Source organism: Alligator sinensis, unplaced genomic scaffold (genome assembly GCF_000455745.1).
Source record: "Alligator sinensis unplaced genomic scaffold, ASM45574v1 scaffold326_1, whole genome shotgun sequence".
Classification (NCBI taxonomy): Eukaryota; Metazoa; Chordata; order Crocodylia; family Alligatoridae; genus Alligator; species Alligator sinensis.
Genome location: NW_005842239.1, coordinates 1,301,905 through 1,328,209, shown reverse-complemented (window position 1 = coordinate 1,328,209; position 26,305 = coordinate 1,301,905). Strand labels below are relative to the sequence as shown.

The following is a 26,305-nucleotide window of genomic DNA, read 5'->3' as shown; positions in this document are numbered from 1 at the left end:
TAGACAAGCAAAGGAATAAGGACTCCTTCCTGCCCCCGCACACACCCTGAAGCAGGATATTTAATTACCTTTGTCTTAAAGTCATACAACTCTGGTTGGAAAACTGCTGAATTGTGTGTGGGGGTGGAAGGGAGCAGAATGGGACTCACTAGGCACATCTACAAGAGGCATTTACTGCAGAGCTGACTAATTAGCTCCGCAGTAAAGTCTCTGCATCTACACATGCAGTGTAGATGGCTTATTAATCCACAGTGAAATAATGAACTCCGCTGTAGGTTAGCGCTTGTAAATACAAGTACTATCCTGAGGCAAATTTCTTTACTCCACGGCAACGCACGTGTAGACCAGGGATGGGCTAAGTCCGTCCGGCAGGCCGAATCCGGTCAGCTGGGGATTCCATTTCCCAGCCACCCCTGCACATGGCTTGTGCCGGTCTCCATGGAGACCCCAGTCGCACCTGCGCAGGAAAGCGTGGGCTCGGGTTGCCATGGAGACCAGCCTCAGCTGCGCCACCATCGCGCGCAGTAGACCAGTGCAGGGGGCTGCTCTGGAGCCACTGGGGACTTGGGATGGGGGCAGCTTGCTTCAAAGCCAGAGCAGAGCCATGATCTGTAGCCTGCATGCTCCACACAGGGACGCACAAGCAGCAGATCACGGCTCTGCCCTGGCTCCTTGCAGTGGCGACAGCCTGGTCTGGAGCAGGGGCAGGGCCACGATCCCCTGCTTGTGCATCCCTACCCAGAGCCTGCAGGGTGCAGACTGCAGCTCTGCCCTGGCTCCAGAGCAAGCTGTCCCCATCCCAAGTTCCCAGTGGCTCTGGACCACCCCCCTATACTGCTCTACTGCTCCTGCTGCCAGCTGGGCAGAGGCTGGTTTCCATGGCAACCACAGTCTGAGCCTTCCCGCGCAAGTATGGCTTGGGTCTTCGTGGAGACCAGCACAAGCCATGCGCAGGGGCGGCTGGAAAATGGAGTCAAGCTGCCAGCCGGATCAGGCATTTTCCCCACCCCTGGGGTAGATGCTGATGGGGCTGGCTGGAGCATGAGGGTGCTTCAGTGCAGGGGACTGGCTGCAGGCTAGCCCCGGACTGGAGTACCCTCATGCCCCAGCCAGCCCCTCCACACCCTGTTGAGCCAAGTCAATGAGCCCTGGGATGGCTGGCTGACCCCTCGGGTCTCTTGCTAGCCAGGGCTGCTCTGATCCCGCTCAACGGGCTCCAGTCCCAGATGCATGTGTAAAAGCAGCACCTGGAAGCAATAAACTCCACAATATGTGCCGGAGCTTATTGTTTCACATTAATTTCACGTGTAGATGTGCCCCCTGGCAAGTGAAATAAGTCATGCAATTTGCTAGCCCAGAACTTCTATCACTTTCCAAATGCTGGTGCCCTAAGGAGCCATGGTTACTGCAATCATGATTCAGGAGCACAAACATGCTGTCTTTTCCTCCCCCAGCTTTTAAACTTCTTTGTTTCCCTCTCTAGTGGTACTTCTCTGAAATCAGTAAGCAGTAAAATAAAGATGTAATTTGTACTTATACAGCACTTTCCATTCAAAGGCTTCAGACTGCTTTGCCCACAATTAAGCTGCTCTACCTCACACAGGTTTAGTGAATAATATCCATCAGCAACATGAGAAATTGAAATGATTTGCAGAAGGTCACATTAGCAAGTCAGTGACGAGCTGAAAATAGAACCCAAGTCTCTAGTCTCCCCATGCCACTTTCTGTAGCCATTAGAAACTCTTTCCTGGCCAGGGTCTGGTAATCACTTGCAAATGAAATGCAACTAGATTTAGTGCTTCTGCAACCCTGGAAACCCAGAGTTATGGAGATTGCATTACATTTTGTTTTGCCAATGCTAATCTAATATTTTTCAAAGGTGCATACATTTCAATCTGTTGGCTTTCTACGTGGTACTGCTGGATATGCTGAGTTTTAGAATAAACAACCCAGCTTGTCCTATGGTGAAATTTCTTGCTTCAACCTTTATTCAAATAAACACTCTGCTCCAAAAGTGCTTAAAGATTTGTTCTTAAGTTGTTAATTTGCACATTAAAAGTTCTGCTGCAGAGATGACCCACACGTCCATACCAGGGTTGTAAAAATTCACTGTGTGCAGGACTTGGAACCAGAAAGTTTCATGTTCTAATTCATTTCTTCAGCGACAACTCACCTGCCTGGGTGTAAATCAGCCTCTGCTTCTCCCATATGCAAACTAGAAGTAATAATACTTACCTACCTCCCAGGGAAGCTGTGTAGACTATTTCTGAAGTGCTCTGGAAATGAGAAGTGACGGGTCGTTAATATTCTTTTCCTCTCATCTGCTGTTGCTGACAGAAAAGAGAATATACTTTGGTTGAGGAACATCTATGGGGACAGCAGGAAGGGGTGACAGTTGGACCAGCTACAGTTAGAACATCAAAGCTGGAAGGTCCCATGACAGTTGGACCAGCTACAGCTGGAAAGTCAAAGCTGGAAGATCCCATGACAGTTGGACCAGCTATGGCAGGAACATCAAGGCCGGAATGTTCTGTGGCAGTTGGACCAGCTACGGTGGAACGTCAGAACCAGAAGGTTCCATGACAGTTGGACCAGCTACAGCTGGAACATCAGAGCCGGAAGGTCCCATGACCGTTGGACCACCTACGGTGGAAATGTCAACGCTGGAAGGTCCCATGACAGTTGGACCAGCTATGGCAGGAACATCAGAGCTGGAAGGTCCCATGACAGATGGACCAGCTACGGTGGGAACGTCAGTGCCGGAAAGTCCCATGGCAGTTGGACCAGCTACGATGGGAACATCAGAGCTGGAAGGTCCTGTGACAGTTGGACCAGCTACGACGGGAACGTCAGCGCCGGAAAGTCCCATGGCAGTTGGACCACCTACGGTGGAAATGTCAACGCTGGAAGGTCCCATGACAGTTGGACCAGCTACGATGGGAACATCAGAGCCGGAAGGTCCCGTGACAGTTGGACCAGCTACGACGGGAACGTCAGCGCCGGAAAGTCCCATGGCAGTTGGGCCAGCTACGATGGGAACATCAGAGCCGGAAGGTCCCATGACAGTTGGAGCAGCTATGGTGGGAACGTCAGCGCCGGATGGTCGTGTGACAGTTGGACCAGCTACGACGGGAACGCCAGCACCGGAAGGTCCCATGACAGTTGGACCAGCTACAATGGGAACGTCAGAGTCGGACGGTCCCATGACAGCTGGACCAGATACAGCAGAAACATCCATGCTGGAAGATCCCGTGACAGTTGGACCAGCTACGGCGGGAATGCCAGATCCAGAAACCTCCATGACAGTTAGGCCGCCCAAAGAAAGCATAGTAGTAACAGCAAAGCCTGCTCAAGCAGATGAGAGGTGGAACAGGGAAGGTAGGTTAATAGATTGCCGGGTAATAACGGCAAAGTGAGCAGCTTCATGGACGTGACTATAAGACAAGAGGATGGAAGATGGAAATCTTCAATGAAAAAAACATCCAGGGATAATGAGAAAGCAGAGAAAACAGACCGAGATCCTCCAGAAGGGTACTACAAGCCACCCCTTGCTGCACCGAAGGGTTTGAACAGCTACATGACTTGCAGTCTTTTCTCTCCCACCCACTGCTCACCGAGTAAACTCTGGTCTCCGAGTCGGTAATTATTTTTGACAAAATGCAACCAGGCTCCAGAGGCAAAACTAATAATGCAGAGCTATTTGTGAATACTACTTCATGGGAAGCTGGAAAAATTAGCGCTACCAATACAGCGAGCCCGGAGACAGTCCTCCCGTATCAGCAGAGAACTGAAAACCAACATGTGGGAGACCAAACCAACGTGTGGACTCCACCTGCCCAGGCACGCAGGAGATGAAGATGCAGCGCACTGAACCACCCAGGAAAGTTTCCGCACGTATCGGGAAACCTTATCTAACAGGACAGACAAGCCTCGCTGACCAAGTGCATGGCGACGGCAGCCACAGTGAAATCACTGGAGCTACAAAAGCAGGAAAAACAGACCTGAGATTTGAAAAGGAACAAAGCGGACCGCAGGAAGAAGGGCAGCGATTTCGGTACGACTTACCGATTTCAGAGGAGTATCACTACAGAGGGAAACGAAGACAGTTTAAAAGCCAGGGGAAGAAAAGACGAAGCCAGGGGAAGAAAAGCGAGCCAGGGGAATTGCTCCTGAATGACAACTGCAGGAACCATGGCTCCTTAGGGCACCAGTATTTGGAAAGTGACAGAAGTTTTGGGCTAGCAAATTGCCTGACAATGATTTTAGTTGTCAGCGAGTCCCATTCCGCTATCCCCACAGTTCCCACCCCACAACGTCCACACACACAGGGCGTTTATACATGTGCTTGGAGAGTCGGGGGGTGGTGCTTTTAATTAGAGCGGGTCCAAGAGCCACTCTAATTAAAGTGGCTGGAGCGTTGCATGCATCAGTATCCCCGCGCTTCAAAGTGGCGGTAGGGGCGCTTTATCTAAAGCTTGTCAATCAAGCTTTAGGTAAAGTGCCCCCACTGCCATTTTGAAGCATGGGGATGATGATACACGAGACGCGAGAAGCTGCTGGAGCGCAGTAATTGCCACGCGCAAGCAGACTTGATTAAATCGAGGCTGCTCCTACGCGCTGGAATTACAATGCATCAGAGCAGCCTCCCTGCTCATGTATAGGCACCCGTAGCTTATAGTTTAACCCCCTTCATTTGAGGAGGTAGTGAAGAGATGAGGGACTCTCTCTAGGACAGGGTGGCTCTTTATAACCAGAAGGTGGAAGTGTTCACAGGGGCTTCATCAGAGTTTGTCTCTCAAATGAATCACACCAAGACCTATGGAGGTAAATGGTAGGTGTAGAATGGCTTCCCAAGAATCAAGTCCCACAGTGCTTGTGTAAGACAGCAATGCTTTTACCGTCCCGTCATTTCCTCTGCACCTACGTGCACATGGGCAAGCGAGCGGCCAATGAAGAGTGGGGTGTCAAGCCCCCATCTTCTAAAGGCTGGTCTAGGCAGAGGCTGCCAAGAACATAAAGTGCGCAAGTGAATGGATGTGCGCATTAGACTGCCTTGTCCTGAAAGGCAGAGTATAAATTTCAACAGCGAAATGTATTGTACCAAGTCAAGCTGACACAATCTCCGCAATCGGCAGTCACACTCATCTCCCTGAGTAAGCGCATGATTTGCTTGCAGTGGGTTATATTTTTCCTACTGCCTGCTAAAGGTTGTATAACTTAAGCTCACTTGGCTGGGAAAGGCCCCAATTCATTTGGGTTGCAGGCACCACCAACATTTGAAATTACTGAAAAAAAAACAACTGGGAAGAAAACAGACAAACAAACAATTCAAAAATCCTTCGAGTTTTAAAATGGGTTTGAAGAAGGAAGAACTAAAAGCTATAAACAATGGTAAAACAAGCTCCACTTAGATAAGAATGTCAGTCTGTTTTCCACCCCAAGAAAGGTGACAGAAGCAACTGGGTTTCAAGATGATGCTTTGGATGTGTTCATCTACAAGGAAAAAAACCTAGAATAAATTAGCAAGGAGTAGCTATTCCTGAACATATTCCACACTAGCTCTCCATGTGGATTTTCTTATTGCTCACTAGAATGCCTTGAATTGACTTTGAAAGTAATTTAAGCTAAATGACTATGCAAAAACCCTGTTGGTATGGGAAAATTACTGTTCTACCTTCACACCCTACGTCTTCAACAGTCATTTTCCTGCACCTTATGTATATCAACAACCTTTTTAAGGCATGGACCGTCTTTTCGTTCTGTGTGTATGCAATGTCCAACATAAGGAGGTCCCATGACTTGGTCTAAGCTTCATACAACATGAATGAAAAAAAGTTTTGTAAAATGGTACATGAAGCACAGAAGTGAGATGGAAGTTATCCAGTTCCACTGAGATGGAAGGAGAATATATCCCAGCTAAGGAGGTAAAAAAATAAGGTAGATTGTGAAACATCCTCTGAGTATGAGAGGAGTGAAGATGCACCATGAGCTGTCCACAGAGGAAATGTCCACCCATCCTGGTTCTACAACCATGCTGAATATCAGAGAAAAAAAAACCGAAGGGAAAAATTGAGCCAGGAACTGCATCCTACTTTATTATAATATTGCAATACTTTTTAGACCACTCAATAAGATTCATTTCAGTGGGGACCAGCTTTGACATTTTGCTAGGATGGCAATTTGTTATATTAAAAAAAGGAACCATGAAACTTTACTATGGTGCATGGCCAGTACTTCGGATTTTTTTTTTTCCAAAGGAGATCATTTTTCTTCAAAACAGAGTACTGAAAATCCTTAGGACAGCATTTTTAAAACTTAGATACCTAAAGTTTGGCACCTCGTTCATTCCATACTCGGGTACTTCTATTTAATGGAAGCCGAAGGTTCTCAGCACTTTGAAAATCAAGTTGCTCATATGTCGGTGCCTAAATGTGGTTTTCAGAACCAACCACGGCTTTAAAATTTCAGTCTTAGTCTCCACAAGAGAGAAAACAGTAGTAAAAATTATTTTGATTGATGTTTTTTAAAATCACCACTAAATTCAAGGCTGATTTTGTTTGCAAAAGAGCATTTAAATAAGGACATACAACATCAACATCCCCGTGTCAGCTCCCCTACTACTAGTCCTGCTCACTCCGCTTGGACTTAACTGGGAATGATCTTGAATGTCCTAGGGATGGACCCCAGGTACGAACAGCTCTACTGAAGACCATTCAGCAGCCCTTTGCACAATCCCTATTAACTTCATAAGAAGATGGGCTGGGCCCAGAACAATTTGAAGCAACGCTGACACACGCACACCTAGATGTGAAAACACCACCAGGGGTGACATGGCTTATTTGTAAATCTCCTAGCTCCCAGGAAAGCATGCCTTTCCACCATCTCCAAAGGGACAACGAGTTTACTCAGGAAGCCTGCTTTTCAAAAATAATAAAAAAATATATATTTATCCCCACCAAGCAGGAATTTGCCATCCAGTGTGATGAAACACCGTACCTGTTTGTTTATTAGCATCCAACAACATCATATCTTTCTGGCCACCTGATGAGGTCCTCACCAATTTAAGTCCAAAGACGTAGTTAGTACTGTAAAAAGTTTTCACTGGTAATTATTAATCAAGATCCATATCAAACAAAGGTATATTCCACCAACCCTTTTTTAGGTTAGCACTTTATATGTAGGATGTGTTCATGTTCGGACATAAATCCTGAATATGGCAGCACTGCTAGGCTTCAGTCATTATAGAAGGATAAAATAATCTCCATAAATGAACGACACTATAAGCAGAGAGGGGTTTGCTGAATGGTGATGCTATAGAAAGTTATAAATGCACATTTTAGCAAAAGCACCATACTTATAGAAGCCACAGTAAAATTACACAAACTCAATTGATCAGAGTCTGCAGCTCCCACTTCAAGGCAGATGAAAGAGCAATAAATAGCAAACTAAGAAAATCAGTCATGCACAGCATTTTATTTAATACGATCTTAACCAATGAGTCAGCACATTTCTATTAGATGAGACTCTGCAAGAACCAAACTTTCCTATTATGAAAAAGATACACAGAAGAGCTTTTTTCCCTCCACATCCTAACCACAAAATTTAAATATACCAAATGGTAAAATGAAGGCCTTATGTTTCTGAAAAAAAGGACAGTACCTGAATATTTTTCTGTAAGGAAATTTAACCTGATAGATGGAGAGGGTGGATGATCTAGCAGCTCTTTAATGATGCAACTAGTCATCTTAAATTAAACAGAAATAGATCCACAGCAGTTTTAAAACCGCATTATAGCAGCATCTACAGTTACATTCAATGCCACACTCCATTATAAGATTATTTTTTGGAGGCTCTTATACATTTGTCAAATTTTACCCATTCACAATTGTCACAACCCAAGGGTGTGATTGTGTGTGTGCGCGCTTCGGCACTGCTAAATTATTTCCCGCCACTCGGAGCTTTCTTTGCAGGGTGCATTTCTTAGTTGCAAAGAGAAATGCACGGTGCAAAGGAGTTCCCGCCACCCACATGCAAATTTGTGTCCCACTATTGGCCAGTTCTAAATTATTCCCACGTGGAGGCTAGTGATTGGCTTGCTAGCCGTATAAGAGGCTTGAGCAGTTTCCGCCCAAGTTGGAGAACCCTGCAAGGGAGGACTCCACAACCATCTGGAGGAGGAGGAGGGCTTCACATCTTGTGAAGATCTCTAAGCACTGCGGAGCCTATCGAACCCAGTGTATACCTCAAGAAGGCTATAGGGGTCTGATCAACCTCTGGCCTCTCCCCGTCGCCGCCTGATCCCTCGACGTACCCTTTCCTGCACGCAAGTTCCACGGAGCCTAGCAAACTTCGTGTGAGTGTATCCAGAGCTCTGTCCGGGTTCGAGTCCTGCAGGTTTATCTTCCTGTCACCGAAAACCCATTGTGACGCACTCTCGTGTTTTGCATCTTCCCGTCGCCGAAAACCCCCTGCGACGTACTCTCGTGCCCTGCAGGTTCGAGTTTTGTTTTGTTTTGTAACTGCAACTCAAGCATGTTTTCCTGCCTGCACCGCGACCATCTTCAGTGTAAGTAAAATAATCTTTAATCAACCGCTACGCGTCCATGCCTAATTCTAGTCCGCTGGCCTGCATTCCCTGACCCGCGTGCCAGGGCTGCTGGCCACAGCCCGCCGCACGCCCCCGAGAACCTCGGACCGCTCCCGGCCCGCACAACAATGTTTTCCATGCTGGACGGCTGACTCCGGTTGTGCAATGTCAACAAAAAATGAGGAAGTTAAGAGGTGAATGCATTATCTGTCCATGTTAAAACTGTTACAACTATTGCACTGAAAGAACCAATTAGGTCCTCCAAGGACAAGTGCAAAGTCCTGCACTTACTGAACCTTACTGAAGGAAGAACCTTATTGAAAAGGTTCAATAAGGACAAGTGCAAAGTCCTGCAGTCCCATGCAATGGTACAGGTTGGGACTGACTGGCTGGGCAGGAGCTCTGCAGAAAAGGACCTGGAGGTTAGTGGACAATAAACTGAATATGAGCCAACACTGTGTCCTTGTTACCAAGGCTAACAGCATATTGGACTGCATTGGTATGATTGTTGCCAGAAGATCAAAGGAAGTGATTACTCTCCTCTATTCAACAGCACGGTGGATTTCATTTAAATCAAACTGATTTAAATCACGATTTAAATCAACAGTCAGGAAGTCTCGATTTAATCATTGGTTTCTACAAAACGTGCATTCTTCTTGTTTGATACAACCTTTGTTCAGGCCTATGGAAATAGGCTTCAGGATAGCCAGCATATTTTTCTACATTTCTCTTTAGCCCAATGTTGAGAACTTTGGCTATGACAAGTCCATCTATTTTGTCATGATTTTCTTCACCAATTGTCTTCAGATTAGACCAGTTCTCAATATATCAGTCAAAACAGTCCATTACTGCGTTCCATCACAAGTCTTGTGGGAGAGTTTAGTTTGGTTCTTCCTGCTTTCTTCAAACCAGCTGCTGAAAAGTGGTTGTTATGGAAGTATTCTGTATTTTCAACAACATTCTGCTCAAAATGTTTTCCTTTTGTTTCTACTGCCCCTTTATCGGAGACTCCTGCTCCTTGCCCAGATCTACTCCACCCCCAACAATCCTCTAATCATTTAACTTCTTGAAACGTTGCACGTTGAGAGAGGTAAGGGTTTGACTCTGTGTACATATAACGAGCAGAGAGACAAGAGAGCTGATGGACAGGTAGTCAGGTGTCTTATTTCTCATCTCCATATACTGCTGTTAACAAGGATGTTATCTCTGGAGACACAAATCCACAGTTTGAGAACTGAAACTAAGCATCACAGAGATGCTTAACAGGATTTTCTAGAGACTGAGCACTGAGTCCCATTGGGAAGAGTGGTTTTCTTTAATCTTTATAGACTTCAAGTAGATAACAGTGGAGATTCTGGGAACCCTATCAGATTGGGCCCCTAATATAGTCCATGCCCTAATAATAAAACTTCTCTCAAAAGTTTACATGAATATATTGTCTCAAATAATGTATGTTATAATCCCTATTCCATGATGATAGCTTTGAGCTTTAACATACCTTAAAACTATCTTTATATAGGTTTACTTTTTTAAAGCACCTTAACAAAAAAAATACAATTAAAATAAATCTGATTTAAATTAAAAAATCCTATTTTTAATTTTTTTTTAAAAATCAACTTTTATCCACCCTGTCCAACACTGGTGAGGCCACATCTGGAGTCCTGTGTCCAGTTTTGGTCCCCCCACTACAGAAAGCATGTGGAGAAATTGGAGAGAGTCCAAAAGAGGGCAACAAAAAGGGTTGGCGGCTGGGGGATAAGACTTGTGAGGAGAGGCTGAGGAAACTGGGTTTATTTAGTGTGGAGAAGAGAAGACTATGGGGGGACTGAGCAGTAGCCTTTAACTCTCTAAGGGGTGGTTGCAAAGAAGATGGAGCTGGATGGAGGTGGCAGATGACAGGACAAGGAGCAATGGGCTCAAGCTGCAGCAAGGGAAATTGAGGTTGGATATTAGGAAAAACTGTCTCATTAGGAGGGTAGTAATGCACTGGAACAGGTTATCCAGAGAGGTTGTGAAGTCTCCATCCTTGGAGGTGTTTAAGACCCAGTTAGGCAAAGCCTTGGCTGGGATCATGTAGTTGGGGCTGGTCCTGCTTTGAGCAGGGGACTGGACTAGATGTGACCTCCTGAGGTCCCAACTTCCAACCCTCATTTTCTACTATTCTATGAACCCTAGCCTCTTCCCCCTTCCAAAGCAGAGACTCACTCTGTGTTAGGGATGCACTTCTTGCTATCTTTATCAAAACCTAGCCACATCTGCCCACAGCTTCTGATAATCTCAGTTTATCAACCCCCAATAGAGAGGTTTTAGCAAAATATTCAGCAGATTCTGTATGCACCAAGCATAACTCACATGCAGGGAAGCATTTCCTGCAACTGCTTCTGCCTAAACTAGGGGGTTACTGTTACACCTGGCACAGAAACAGTCTTCTTCTTGAGTATGACTTCAGGAAGTCTGCTCCTCCAACCATTTAAGAGTAGATCCATCAATATTACTAGTCTTTCAGCCTGTTTGCTTCCTCTGATGGACCATATCGAGGGCAGTCAGTCAGTATATGTTGGGTTGTCTGATCTCCTTTGCCATATGGGCACGATGGTGAATTTGTAAGGGCCATTTTATGTCTGACTTTATTGAAGGCTCCATAGCCTGATTGCAGTCAATTCAGGTTTATTCATGCCTTACATAGTATTTTATGAACAGGAGGGCATGAGGATGGTAGTTGGGGCCATGATCACAGTAAGGCATCTCTTGCTTCTTCTATGCTGTTTTTGGCAGATACTGGTAAGGGTTTTCTGCTTCTTAGACATTTCTGTGTTGGGTATTTTTCAATCATGTCATGTACTGGATGGTCTTCCTGTTGAGCTTTGATTGCCAGGTCAAGCAGTATTCCAGACCTCTTGATGTTATGAAGGGCAATTCCTGTCAAGATGGACATGTCTTTCCATTCCGTGTATACTGGATAAGCACTTACTCTTCATAGTGCAGAATTCAGGGCACTGTCTAGTTTGCAGGTGTGAGTGTCATTTGCCCACACAGAGCAGCAGTAAGCTGGTATGTAAACCATGGCTAGCATAGTTGTTCTTAGGGTAGAGAAGTCAGCTCCCCTCATCATACCAGCTGGTTTCTTAATGGCTGCTGCCCTTGAGATTACCTTGTGCCTCAACTTCTCCAGAGGGTGGCAGAAGGTTAGGCTTCTGTCCAGAGTGACACCCAGGTAGGTCGGTGTCTTCTCGAAAGGTAACTCTTTTCCCTCCACAACAACTCTTATCTTGGTATTTGTGGCATGATTGTTCAAGTGAAAAAGTGCCGAGGTGGTCTTCTGAATATTGAGCTCCGATCGCCACTATTTTTCATAGATTCATAGATTGTGAGGCTGGAAGGGACCTCGGACAATCATCGAGTCCAGCCCCCCTGCACCAAGCAGGAAAGAAAACTGGGGTCAGGTGATCCCAGCAAGGTGACCGTCCAGTCTCCTCTTGAAAATGTCCAGGGTAGACGATTGTGCCAGTTCTGGAGGGAGCTTATTCCACAGTCTGGACACCCTAGCTGTGAAGAAGTTTTTCCTAATGTTGAGCCTGAAATTTGTCTTCTAGGAGTCTGTGACCATTACTCCTGGTTTTCCCCAGGAGTAGCCTGGTGAACAGTTGTTCACCGAGCCCTTGATGTACACCCCTGATGCAGCAGTAAGCTGCTACCAAGTCCCTTCTCAGCCTTCTCTTTTTTAAGCTGAAGAGTCCCAGGTCCCTCAGCCTTTCCTCGTATGGCTTGCCGTGCAAGTCTCTGATCATACGCATGGCCCTTCTCTGGACTCTCTCAAGCTTTACCACATCCTTGTTGAAGTGTGGCACCCAGAATTGGACACCGTACTCCAGCTATGGTCTCACCAAAGCTCAGTAGAGTAGAAGAATCACTTCCTTAGTTTTGCTGGAGATGCACTGATTGATGCATGCCAGAGTATTATTTGCCCTGCTAGTTACAGCATTGCACTGCCGGCTCATGCTCATGGTAGGAAACGATGAGTTCCATGTCCTGGTTCATTTTGGCCTCTATTGACGATGTTATTACTGGCAGCAGCAAGTGCCAGGTTGTTTGCATACATGTATTTGGTTGATGTTGTGCTTACGTAGTCTGCCGTGTAGATGTTAAACAGGGTGGGAGCTAGGACGGAGCCACATGGTACTCTATTCCTGAGTCTCTTGTGACGACTTGTTTTATCGCATGATGTACTCAAAATAAAGGACCGATTCGAGATCATCTCCATGCTGAAGTTAACCAGACTTCTGTCTGTTATTGTGGTAAATAGCTTATACCGAGGCCTGGGTGCCAGACCATGCTGTAGGCTGTCGTTAGGTGAACTAGAACCACTCCATCCTTTTCTTGATGTCAGTTGTAAGAGCTGCCACACGGTCAAGGGTTTCGGTTTCTTCCAAAACCTGCTTGCTCACGTGACAGCTGTTGGTCAACAATTGGTGTGATCTGGTTCAGGCTGTAGTCTAGGAGTTTACAGACCACTGATAGAAGTGATATTAGTCTGTAAGCTCCTTGGGTCTGCCCGGTCTTTCCCTGGCTTCTGTATTGCAATGATGTTAGCCTTGCAAGATACCAAAAATCTGGCGCAATGATGCATGCACGTTGACAGAAAGCTGCATAGCCAGTCTTGGGCTATAGGCCTGAGTTTGGTGAGACGTTCAGGAAAAGTGTGGTCAGCGTTGCCTGTTTTAATGCAAGAACTGAAACAGTGAGCCCACAAGATATGAGCCTTCATTCTCTAAGCTTACCTAGACAATCACACAGCATTTTCATCACAGAAAGAACCTGGCTTAAAGACGTATGAGGGCTGTGTACAAACAGGGCTGTCAGACTTCAGGATCCCTACAGATGACAGATTGAGTGTCTGAATAAGGCAGGGGCTTTAAGAGAAAAAAGATGGTTTAATGGTGAAAGCAACTGAAGTCCTGAATTCAGCTCTGGAGAAGTATATTCTACCCTTCTCTGTGCCAGAGTTCCTCCGTAGTGTTGGGCTAGCCATTTAAACCAAACTTTTCAGAAGTGATCATTCATTTATGGCGGGTTTTTTTCTTGGATATCTGACTTGAACCTCAGGGGTCTAATTATCAAAAGTGTTGACCACTCCAAATACAGATAAAGGGAATGGGGTTGAAACATGAAAAGTCTAAGATGTTGCCATAACTTCTGAAAAACTGAGGCGCGCACACCAAAAATGAATACAGAATTTGACCTTAATCTCTCTGTGCTTCAGATCTTCATGTGTAAAAGAGAGATAATACTCCAACCTTTTGTAAGAGGAACCAGAGAATCATAGAAAAGGAAAGAAGGAGGGGACCTTCACCAGTCACCTCATCCAACCCCACACCAGAGGCATGGTCATCCCTATCGGAACCATCTGGGAACATGATAGAGATCAATTCATTAGTGCTGGTGAAACACCTCAGTGGCCAGCATCTTGGAAAGGTGCATAGGAAAAATAATTCTGTACTGAAGATAAGCAAATCAGGCCTAGAGGCCCGCGCTAGAACAAGAAGGGTACAACAAAAACTGTTCGTTCAACGAGCACCATCCAGCTGATGCACTGAATGAGACAGGGGTTGGGGGGGGAATAGTATGTAATCATGTAATTAATGTGATTGTGTAATTAAAGGCTGTATTGTGAAGCTCAGTTGGTCTAATAAAAGATATCACATCTACTCAAAGAACCTTGCCTGCCTACATCATCATGAAGATGCACACGGGGGAGCCAATTAAGAAAGCATGGGTAATCTCAATTCCAGTGTGTCCTAACTTGCGAGTGCTTGACATCACATCCTTAACACTCCTTTAATGCCGTTTTGCTGCATCTAATTGCAAATTAAGCCTTCCAAGAATGTATCTTATCATCTCATCTCCTGTCCTTTGTCACCAGTCCCCTGTGCTGCTTACTGCCTTCACCTTGCCACTTCACCTCGGGCTGCCGCTGAACTTTATTCCCTCGTTAATCCTGGCATTTGGGACCTGCCATGGGTCCCTGCTTTACCTGTGGCAGGTTAGGTCTTGTGTTGTGGCAGGGTCAACAGTAGTTTTATGAAGAGGTTAGATTATGGATTGTATAGGATGGTTTGGAGACAGCTGATCCTGCCTCAGGCAAGGGGTTAGACTAATTGACCTCTGGGTGTCCCGTCTAGCTCTGCTTCTCCATGATTTTATGATTCCCTTAAATCACTGCCAAGTGCCTTCATAGTCCTCTTGTGTACCCAGTAGTTTTGCCATGCTTTCCCCCAGCAACTTCCCATGCTATCCAGTCCATCCTCTTGCCTTAAACAGGGAACGGGTATACACAGAAAAGCAACTTTCGCAGAAGGTATGATGTTCCTAAACAAGTTTAAACAAATCAATGCAGAAATACCACAGATTTAATTAACTTTGTGCATCTTCTGAACGGACTGAAACAAGCCTGAGACGTGACTTTACATTTCTGTGTTATTCCTTGGCTCTTTAACCTTTTTGTTTCTCGGACTGTTTCCCTCCATCTTCCACGTGTGTCCAATACAGATGTGTAAGGGCTCTGAAGTGGGGCTGTCTCATGCACTACATACATGTTGAAGCATTGGCGAATGAATGTTTTGTGCAACATTTCCACTTCCTTTTGGAGAGAAGAAAACATTTTACAACTAATTAATTTTCACTTTTATTTAAGGGCAGGGTTGTAAAGATAGCGTAAAAATAAACCCTTGAATAAATCATCATAGGGAGTCACGGGGGAAAAAAAAAGCTCTAAAACAAAATGACATTTCACAGCAACACTGTCTGTGACTGGAAAGCACAGCAACATGGCAATATCACATCGCCGACACCTCATTCATGAGGAAGTTGGAAGACGGCATCGGTTTATTTGTCTCCAGAAGACACCCTCTCTGCCTCTCCAGGGGTAACTCTACAACGTGCTTTCTATTTACGCTGGAAATACTCATCTGGGTCAGACCAGGGGATCCGATCTTACCCCAGCAGCAAGTAGTTGCTGACACCCCCGTAGCCACCTGCAGAAACACCTGGACTAACTAACCTGGGGAAGGTTTCTCCCTATCCCCTAGCATTTAAAAGCTTTTTTATTATTCAAAGCATGAGGGTTTATAACCCTCCCCATCAGTCTTTTGACTCAAATGGTGCAGCGAGTTAATAGCCAATGCACACCCAAAACGGCCACTGCAGGGAACTTCTCTCTGCACCCTCTACACCAGGCATATAACTTCAAAGAACATGCACAGAAACACACCACAGTCCTTACCTGCCTCGTGATTACTTCTGCAAATGACTGAGAAGAGAGACATTCAAAAATACAATCTCATCACAAGTCAAGCATTTGCATGAGGTGGAAGAGGGGTAAGAAATGAGAATGAACTTCAAGGAGAGGGTTTTAAAGAAAAGCAGCTTTTCTGTTTTCTTTTTAATTAAACCAAAAGATAAGATCTAGTTAGGTTTCACTATTCAAGATATGGAAACTAAAAAAAACAAAAAAAGTAATGGGTGCTTTCCCATTAACGTCAGGTGCATTTAATCCTTTGCATTCTAGTCAAGCATCTTCAACAACACAGGTAAGGAAAAAGTTTTAAGTACAATTCCTATTTTGACACTTTCTTTTTGAAAGAAGTACAATACTCTATTAAGAAAGAAAAAGCAAAGTATTTTTAACACCAAGAAAATTGATTATTCAATTCAAACAGCTTACTTGCTCATTAAAAATATGTTTTGGTGAGGCTTTTTTGTTTTGGTTGGGGGGGGGGGGGTTGCATATAATCATTTGGATGCAAAATGCGAAGTGTTGGAAAGACTGATGATGTTGCACTGGACCTTCAAATCTTTCCCAGCATCACCACATGTTCCAGCTGAAGTTTCTTACCCAGGCTGTTATTTCCTACTTTCATCGTTTGGAAACCACCTCCAACAAGAGGAAGAAATGGTGAAAAGGTAGTAACAGTGTAATGCAAACTCACAGGATCAAGTACCGCAGCGCAGACAGATATTCTCAAAAGCACATAAGCACATGCTTGACTATAAACATGTGCTGAACTTCCACTGATTTCCACAAAACTTAGACATACATTTAAGTGCTTTCCAGGATAGGGACCTAGGCCTGTCAAGAAGACATCATATGAGGAACTGACCAAACTAGTTTGGTAAATGTCTTGCAAACATTTACACCCCTGAGCTCAACAGACGTGTCTGCACGCTCAGTTAATGAGCTTTAGGTAATGTGCATTAAATCTAGTACCTCCAGATACCTGTAAACAAGCACGGAGGCTGCTCTGATGTGCTGAAAACCCACTGCGTTGGAGCAGACTCGATTAGGTACTGGAAAAATACACATTAGCCTATTTTAACGTGCATTAGCTAAAGAGCACTTTTTTGTGACACTTTAATGCGCATTAAAATAGGCGTATTAAGGCACATGTGGAAATGCACCCACGAAGACTGCTAACATAAGGTTCTGCACATGCACGTCTGAAGGATGGGGGCTCAATCTGAGATCTGATACACTCTGGGATCAGCACTATGTAGCATGTGGGTTGGCAATGGATGATATCCCTGCAGGATCAGGACTTCAACAGTAAAATCCAGACATCTGCACAATGTTCTCCCTACCTATAAAGACTCCACGGTTGCATAAACTATATGGTGATGGCTTCCTGCGCCAAATTAGTCAATAGGAGGACACCTACTTACAAGAGTCCTCCAAGGAAGAATTCATGGCAAGGTCAAGGACTTTGACATATTCAAGCCTTAAGAAGCTATGACATGGCATGTAAGTGGCTCCCAGGGCCTTGTATGGAGACCCTGCAGCGAGGCAAGTCACACTCCAAAATAAGCAGAAATGGTTTAGCAAGTTTTGTTTTAATCTGTAAAATCTCTGCAGATTTGCACATTCCTCTGCTGTGCAGGCAACCTACAGTACCAGTGCATGAGAACCCAAGTAAAAGCGACTCATCTGGTTTTGCTGTCTGAGTAAAGTGGAAAAAGGAAGAAAGCAGAAGGAAGAGTAAATTAGGTATTATTTTTGAAGTTCTGTTTTTATCTATCAAATGTGTTTATAACACAGGACAGCAACAAAAATAGAGTTAAGAAATTTGTGAAGAAAGGTTGAAAGAAGAGAGCTTGTCCAGTCTGGGAACAAAGACAACTAAGAGAGAACATGAAAAGTCTTGAAAAAAGTTAAAGGCTGTTTTGAAAATGACCCCATTTTTTTTTTCTGTGTCCATTAGGCATTAGATAAAATGCAACTGGCTTCATCTGCAGCAAGGCAAATGTCAGATACCAGGAAAAGCCTAAGTTAACGTAACAACAATTAAGTGCTGAAGCAGCTTACATACAGAGGGTGAGTAAATCAGAAGAGTTTCTAAGAACAGGCTGGACAAACCTCTCTCAGGGATTATGTGGGTCATTGATTCCCAAAACTTTTGGGGGTCACATACCCCCTTTGATGTGCTGCTAAGTATCCCTAGGACTCCATGCTATGAATACTACCACTTTATGTCACTACAATGACACTGTAACCTCTCCAACAACCAAAGAGATGTTAGAATTGTTCTTTTTTCTTCCTTTTGTTCCACTTATCTTTCCCTTTTGCTTTCCCATAGTTTCCTCTCTCATGCTCTCTGGACATTGTGCACACACTGCCAGGGGCCTGGATACCCTACTTTGAAAAAACAGCGGGGCCTGCCGCAGAGGAGGGGAACAGACTAGATGACCTTAAGGCCTCTCTTCCAGCTCTATCTTCCTGCCTCCTTCTACTGCCTGCAGCAGGAACTTGACATTTTGGCAAGGAGACAGTCCTATGTACTGCACAGTGCTTTTTGTGGCTTTCCGGAGAAAATCCATTCAGTTTTGGGCAAGAAATAAACACAGATAGTAATTCTGCTGAAATTTAAGTGTTAGGTTTATTAAAACCAGCTGAAGCTTTCATGCTCTAGCAGGCCAACATTTCAACTGTGCTGAGCATATGTCTTCCTAGCACACCATGCAACCCTGATCCTCATCCGAGACCTTTTGAGCCAATTAAGTGTAATGTGTTGAGGACAAGGAAACCAGTTCAGCTTTCACTGTTAATTAGTACCCTTCACAACCCTTTTAGATAAGCAAGGCTGAATACCTACTAGCAATAATACCCAGACCTGTAACGTAGAAGCTTCAAAGCATCACACATTTGAACATCCTGCCCCGTGAAAAATATGCCGGATCTACAAGCTTAGAAATGCCATACAACAGCATTGCTTGTGTATTTTTAGCATGCACTCAACGTCAAGCATCCTCCTTCTGCAGCTGGTCCACAGGGGGTAACTGGCCGCAGGAGTACGTTTGACTTAACTGAAGCAGAAGGTGTCTGTGCTGGGACGAGGGAAGTCTATAGCTCAATGCCACCTTGGAAAGGAGCTACTGCCCCGTTCCACAAAAAAAGTAATATTGGGTTTCTCTTTTAAAAGAAAGCCCCCACCATAACACGGATACACAAAAGAGAGCCATTAAAGCCACTTGGGCAATCTCTGGCTTCTTTTAATTCTTGAAAGCTTAATCACATTCTTCTAACACCCCTTTTCATGTATACGTAACGCCACCTCCCAGGGAAACCACATGCTAAAGAAGTACAGGCTGGATGAATGAACTAAGGTGGACACAAAACTGGCTGGATCATCAGACTCAGAGGGTAGTAGTCAATGGCTCAATATCTAGGTGGCAGTATCAAGTGGAGTGCCCCAGGGGTCGGTCCTGGGACTGGTTTTGTTCAATATTTTCAGCAATGACCTGGATGATGGCGCAGAGTGCACCCTCAGCAAGTTTGCAAATGACACCAAGCTGGGGGGAGGAATACATATGCTGGAGGGTAGGGTGAGGATTCAGAGAGACCTCGACAAATTGGAGGATTGGGCCAAAAGAAATCTCACGAGGTTCAATAAGGACAAGTGCAAAGTCCTGCATTTAGGGGGGAGCAATCCCATGCACCGGTGCATGCTAGGGCTGACTGGCTGGGCAGCAGCTCTGCAGAAAAGGACCTGGAGGGGACAGGGGACAAGCAGCTGAACAGGAGCCAGCAGTGTGCCCTTGGTGCCGAGAAGGCGCCCGGCATCCTGGGCTGCATTGGGAGGAGCGCTGCCAGCAGATCGAGGGCAGTGATCCTTCCCCTCTATCCAGCACTGGGGAGGCCACATCTGGAGTCCTGTGTCCAGCCGTGACCCCCCACTACAGGAAGGATGTGGACAAGTTGGAAAGTGCAGCAGAGGGCAAAAAAAATGGTGCAGGGGCTGGAGGACAGGACTTCTGAGGGGAGACTGGGGGAACGGGGCTTATTCAGTCTGGAGAAGAGAAGACCGAGGGGGATTGAATAGCAGCCTTCACCTCCCTGCAGGGGGGCTGCAAAGAAGATGGAGCTGGGCTGTTCTCAGTGGAGGCAGATAACAGGACAAGGAGCAATGGGCTCAAGCTGCAGCAAGGGAAGTTTAAGTCAGATATTAGGAAAAGCTCTCACTAAGAGGGTAGTAAAGCACTGGAACAGGTTACGCAGAGAGGCTGTGGACTCTCCGTTCTTGGAGGTTTTCAAGACCCAGCTGGGCAAATCCTTGGCTGGGATGATGTAGTTGGGGCTGGTCCTGCTTTGAGCAGGGGGTTGGACTAGATGTGACCTCCTGACGTCCCTTCCAGCCTTCATTTTCTATAATTCTATGCAGCAAGAAAACACCCATTTTTCAAGCTGTACAGGTTCCTTTCTACAGTTGTGACAAAATCCCAAGGGCTTGAGTGTGAGTTTTGTCCACAGCCTTCAGAGACAAACAGATAAGTACAGGCTCAGGCTCAGTCCCTGCCTAACTGCCCCCTGCCCCCGCTGCAAGGAAGGATATAAGCACTGTAAGTGGATGCTAAAGAGACTGCTGGGATGGGTTCCTAATCCTTCTTTTGGCCTTTACCTTCCTGCCAATTCATAACTTATATTAAAAATGTTCACTACAGCCTCTTAGTTGGCTCCCACCTGGCAAGGATGATGACTCCAAAGCAGATCCCGTCCTCCAGTGTAAAATAAAGACCCAATCCTGAGCGACATGCACATGGTGCCTCACTTAACGCCACTGGGCTTTGCATGACCTGTCTGTGAAAAGTAACATGCAGGCTTTGGGCCCAACCCTGTTTTATGTTTAGATGGCATCCGTGTTTGTTCTGAAAATGAGCAAGCCTTTGAAGACATGGCCCCCACTCAAAATCATTTCAGACATGACATGGTGAGGAGTTAAAGGAGCGGACTTATTTAAGGAAGCACAAGGCTCCAGCAGGGCTAAGATCACACAGTTAGTTTTGTCAGACACTAGTCTCTGCACTTCCAACAAATACAGTGTGGTTTCTTTTATGCGTACATCCACTCAGCATAGGTAGGGAGCACAGTAAGATTTGGGGCTTTGGGAAGGAACAGTGTGACACACGTGTCGCATGGTTAACAGGAATAGAGAGGGCAGTCTGCGCATCAATGGCATCGTGGGAAAAACTACAGGGATCAGAGCAGGAGATGAAAGCAAAAGGGACTCAAGATTGAAGTCAGTGACTGAGCACAAGGGAAATGAGATGAAAGGTCAGAGACATCAGCTGGGGCTGAGTCATCATGAATTTAAGTGACTGGTACTATCAGTTTGCCATCCTGAATGCTGCATCAATCCAATAAAAAGCTCCAGAGGTATAATATGGTACTTCCCACCCCCACTGCTCAGAAAATTACCTGCCTAGACAAGGAGGACAATTCCAGGGTACATATGTTTTTTTAAAAGGATGAACCTTACCTCTGTCACTTCCACTTGATAATTTCGTTTTTAAAAATACCCCAAAGAACAAGAACAGAAACATCCAATCTAACTCACTATGTTGGACCTGGAGCACACAATGCCATACCTGCTGAAGTTTAAAACGGCAGGTAAGTCCTATATTCAAGTTTAGCGTATGCATATATACAGACCTGCAGCATGAATTTTGCTTTTCACGCTTCATTCAGCTTAAACAACAAAAAAAGACAGGTCAGTTTAACTTTTGAGTTCCAAGTGCTAGACCACTGCTGCAATAGTGGGGGTGCACGTGCTTCAAAAGAACATTTAAAATTCAGATGACATATGGTTTTCAGTGGCTGTTCCGTATATTTTTAGAAGCACAAAAACATTCTTTATTATATTTTACACACACTTTATTTTTGTTTTATAAACCAAGATGTACAGCTGGCACCTAATTTTCCTGGCAGAGTCCATTTAATCGCTTGATTTTTGCTCAGTACCTACTTGCACTCTGAATCCGTTTTGCGTGTTTAAGAAAACTTTTAGGCGGTGGGAAGTTTAAAAATACACAGGTAATGAGTAATACTACGGAGCTGTAATTCTCACTGGGGATGCTGGGAGATCCTCTGAAGAGTGAAGGTTGGAGGAAATAAGAAGGTGTGAGAAGACAAACAGATAAGTGCAAGCTCAGGCTCAGTCCCTGCCTGGCTGATCCCTGCCCCATCTGCAAGGCAGGGTAAAAGCACTATAAGTCCGGCTTTGAAATGGGGTGTCCCAAGTCTTCTGAAGGGTGCATTGAGTCTAAAAAGGTAGAGAACCACTGCTGCAAAGTCATTCAAAAAACATTCAGAAAGGCTGCAAGTATTTTGTTTGACTTGATGCATTATATTTACCCAAATCCAAGACAACACTGAATTTACGATCCCCACCCCCCCCCCAATTGGATTCTAGACATGGAAAAATTATAAATTTGTTATAACTTTCTATGTCTAGAATCCAATTTTTGAAGAGCTGTCTTAAATCTGTCCCCTCCAACCAGTGCAGCAGCGTAAGCAGCAACAGTGGGTCAGGAAGCAGGGGAATGAAGTGACTTGACCCCTGTATCTTGCCACCTGTCCCCCACCACCACTGCTGCCTGCATGCCCCACGCCTGCCCCTGCAGTGCCTGTACCACCTGCTGCCTGGACCTCTGTACCCTCCCACCCTGCCATAGCTTACCTTCCCGGAGCAGCTCCGGCTCCTGCTGGGGGCTCACTCGGAAGCCAGGACCACAGAGCATGTGTTGCCTTCAGCTCTAGTCCAGCTGCACAGCAACTGTTGTAGTGGCAGGAGCTTCAACCATGGCCCCAAGGACAGGCCCAGAACTGCTGCCACATTGTGTAGCCAGGCTGGGGCTAGAGGCAATGCATGCTCCGTGCTCCCTGCCCCAGCCAGACCTGGAGCTGCACGTGGAAAGAATCGGGGCAGCAGAGGCTGAGGAGGGCAGGTAGCAGAGGGGGCAGTAGCTGTGACTCTAACCCCAACCTCAGGCCCGGAGTCATTCAGAGGTACAACCCCTCTCCCACTTGTACTTTATTCCAAAACAAGTTGTTCCCCCTGACCCGTGTTGAAAGGGGGAGGGAGGGAAACAAACTCATCTTAGATTTGAGTAAATACCACATTTGCTACAAGCATTACTAAAAAGATTTCATATTGGCTCAGTTACCGTCAGTAAATGGTACCTCAAAAACATGCCTTGTGATATTAGATGCTGGATATTATCACTGCATAATCCACAACTAACATGATAAGCAAGGAAAACTTTTTATTTAAATAATACAAGGGCCAGGACTGAATACCATCAGAGGTTGGTACATCCGAGGCTGATATATATCAAGCTGTGACTGCGTGAGAAACAGCCCTAGAACATGCCACGGTAGATGGTATTTTCAGGTAGGAGAAAAAAAATGTTCAGTTACGCTGGGGCAACACCAAACATTTCCCCAAACCCGTCATGCAGCTGGTAGCCTGGAAACACTGTCATGTGGAAAAGTAAGAGAGAAAGGAGCTCACTGATTAGATTAGCACATACAGATGGAAGTTGGAAGTAAAGTTTTTCTCTCTTAGATGTGGCCAGTTGCACCCCAAGAAGGGCTCACTGACATGTGCACTGCCCACTCTCTGTAGGGGCACTATATTACGAGCCCAAGCAGCTGATCCAACTATGCATGCATCATACCAAGAGATCCTACAGGTATTCATCCTGTGACCAGATCTCCCCCCCGTCCTCCCTGCATAGACAGGCTAGTGAGACAGCTCCGGTCTGCACAGGAATCCCCTCCAGGTGGAGCAGCCCTTTAAGTCTTAGACCAGCGATTCTGGACCAGGGCGCCCCAGGGGTGCCACGAGATCCTCTGAAGGGTGCCACAAGAAGTGCAAGGAGATAAGCAGGTAAGGGTTGGCTGAGACCCAACCTGCCAGGCAGGTCCCTGCCCCCACTTCAGGTAGGTCAGCACTGTAATCAAGCAGTCAGTTTTTTAAATGGGGTGCTGCTCCATTCACACAAGTTACCGGGAGGTGCCTGGAGTCTAACGAGCGGGCCCTCGAGTCTAAAAAGGCCGAGAACCGCTGCCCTGGACCCTCGCGCCAGCTCCCTCCTGCTGCAAGGAGCAGTCATAGGGAGCTGAAGACAGGGCACAAACGTCCTCCCCAGCTCCCCGGGGACATCCCTGTCCCTGGCCAGGTACCCCTTCTGTGGCTCCGTAGGTGAGAAGTACCCACTCCGTCTCTTCAGCAGACCCACCGCTGTCGCACGCACACTCCACACATTCATAACCCTCTGGGCAGAAGACCCTGGCTCCCAGATTCACACACCCCGCTCACCTCTGTAGGAAAGATAGCTCCCCATTTCCCATATAGACGCATGGTGGAGCCAGGAAGGGACCTGCAGAGGTGATCTAGCCCAACCCCCTGCATCCAAACCGTCCTGTACAAATGCACAATCCAAACTCCTAGCAAAACTGATGTCACCCCTGACACAACACAAGCCGAGCACCTGAACCTGCCGCAAGTAAAGCCGGGGGACCACAGCGGCAAGCGTCCCGCTTCTGTAACAGCTTGTTAATAGACGCTTAAGAAATCCCCGGAGAGGCCGTGGCCCCTGCTCGATTGGAAAGCAACCCCCTCGCCTGCCCGGTCCACACCAGTCGGACCATGGGGTTAAATTACTTCCTGACCCCAACGCAGCATCGGTCTGACCCTGAGCAGGGGGGCAAGCGTCTCTAGCCAGGACCCTCCAAGTTTGGACCCAGCGGGAGCACACCCCAGTCTAAGTCAGCGCCTTGGAAGGAGGCTTAAACACACCCCGACATGGAGCAGGAAGGGGGCAGGAAGCAGCCAGAGGAGCCCAGAAGCCTGGGGCGTCCCCACAGCAGGACACCCGCGTCCTACGCCCACATCACCCCCGCCAGGGGCTGCCCAGATGGAGAGGCCGCCCCAGCCCGGCCATCTACCACTGCCCCCTGCCCCGACCCCGGAGCTTTTCATCCCTCCCCCCCCCACTGCCGGGGAGCACCCTCGCACACACACACCCAGTGCGCGCACACCCGCACACCACCACAGTGCAGGGAACGAACCCCCAGCCCCGCTCCGCAGAGGAACCCCCTGGCTCCAAGGTGCAGGCACCCCTCATGGGGACAGGCCCAAAGCACCCCCCACCACTCTCGCCCAGCCCGTGTTCCCATGACACTGTCACACACACACACACACACACACCCCCAAGTGGGAAAGTCCCAAAGGGCTTCCCCCCCACTCACACCCAGTCTGCCCATGTTGCCATGATGCTATCGCACACACTTGCTATCACACGCGCACAAAAATCACCCGCACTATCACAGTATCACATGCACACACACATACACACAAGATCACACACACTACTACACTATCAAAGGCACACATGCACTATCACACACGCACACAAGATCACACACACTGGCACTATCACGCACACAAGACCACATGCATATACACACAATCACTCAAAACCACACACACTAGGACACCATCACATAAACTCACTATCACACACACTATGACACGCACACACTCACTATCACACACATCTCACACTCACTATCGCATGCACACTAGCACACGCACACACTATCACACACAAAGATCACACGCACTATCACACACACACATTATCAGACTACCACACACGAAATCACACGCACTATCACATCACACACACAAGATCACACACACTATGACACGCATCACATTATCACACACACTATGACATGCATGCACACACAATGACACGTACTATCACACACATCACACTATCACACACGAACACTATCACACACGAAATCACACACAAAGATCTCACGCACAACCACACACACATTATCACACTATCACACCCAAAAATCACACATACTATCACACTATCACATGCACACTATCATGCACATACTATCACACGCACTATCACATTATCACACACTATGACATGCACGCACACACTGACACGCACACAAGATCACACGTACTATCACGCGCGCACACTATCACACACGAACACTATCACACACGAAATCACACACAAAGATCTCACGCACAATCACACACACATTATCACACCCCAAAATCACATGCACTATCATATTATCATATGCACACTATCAGGCACATACACACACTATCACACGCACTATCACATTATCTCACACACTATGACATGCACACACTATCACACGCACTGTCACACGCAAACACACACACACTATCACACACGCACCCTCCCCACGGGGAAAGCCCCGGCGCCCCCCGCCCCCACGCATCCCGCACCCCCATGACACGATCACGCGCACGCACACGGGGGTGAGGGGAGTGGGGGAGGGGGGGCCGTGCTCACCTGGCGGAGTGCGCGGGTCGCGGGGCGGCT

The 26,305-nt window shown here is 46.5% G+C and overlaps 1 protein-coding gene across 3 annotated transcripts in view; it reads right to left on the bottom strand.

Annotated features, from left to right (window-relative positions):
• The window catches only part of TSNARE1 (t-SNARE domain containing 1), a 518,176-nt gene extending 491,871 nt beyond the window's left edge, over window positions 1–26,305 (bottom strand). For all 3 annotated transcript variants that reach the window (XM_025208583.1, XM_025208579.1, XM_025208585.1), the window contains exon 1: window positions 26,276–26,305. The gene's annotated coding sequence lies outside the window, so the exon portion shown is untranslated. The remainder of the gene's footprint in view (window positions 1–26,275) is intronic.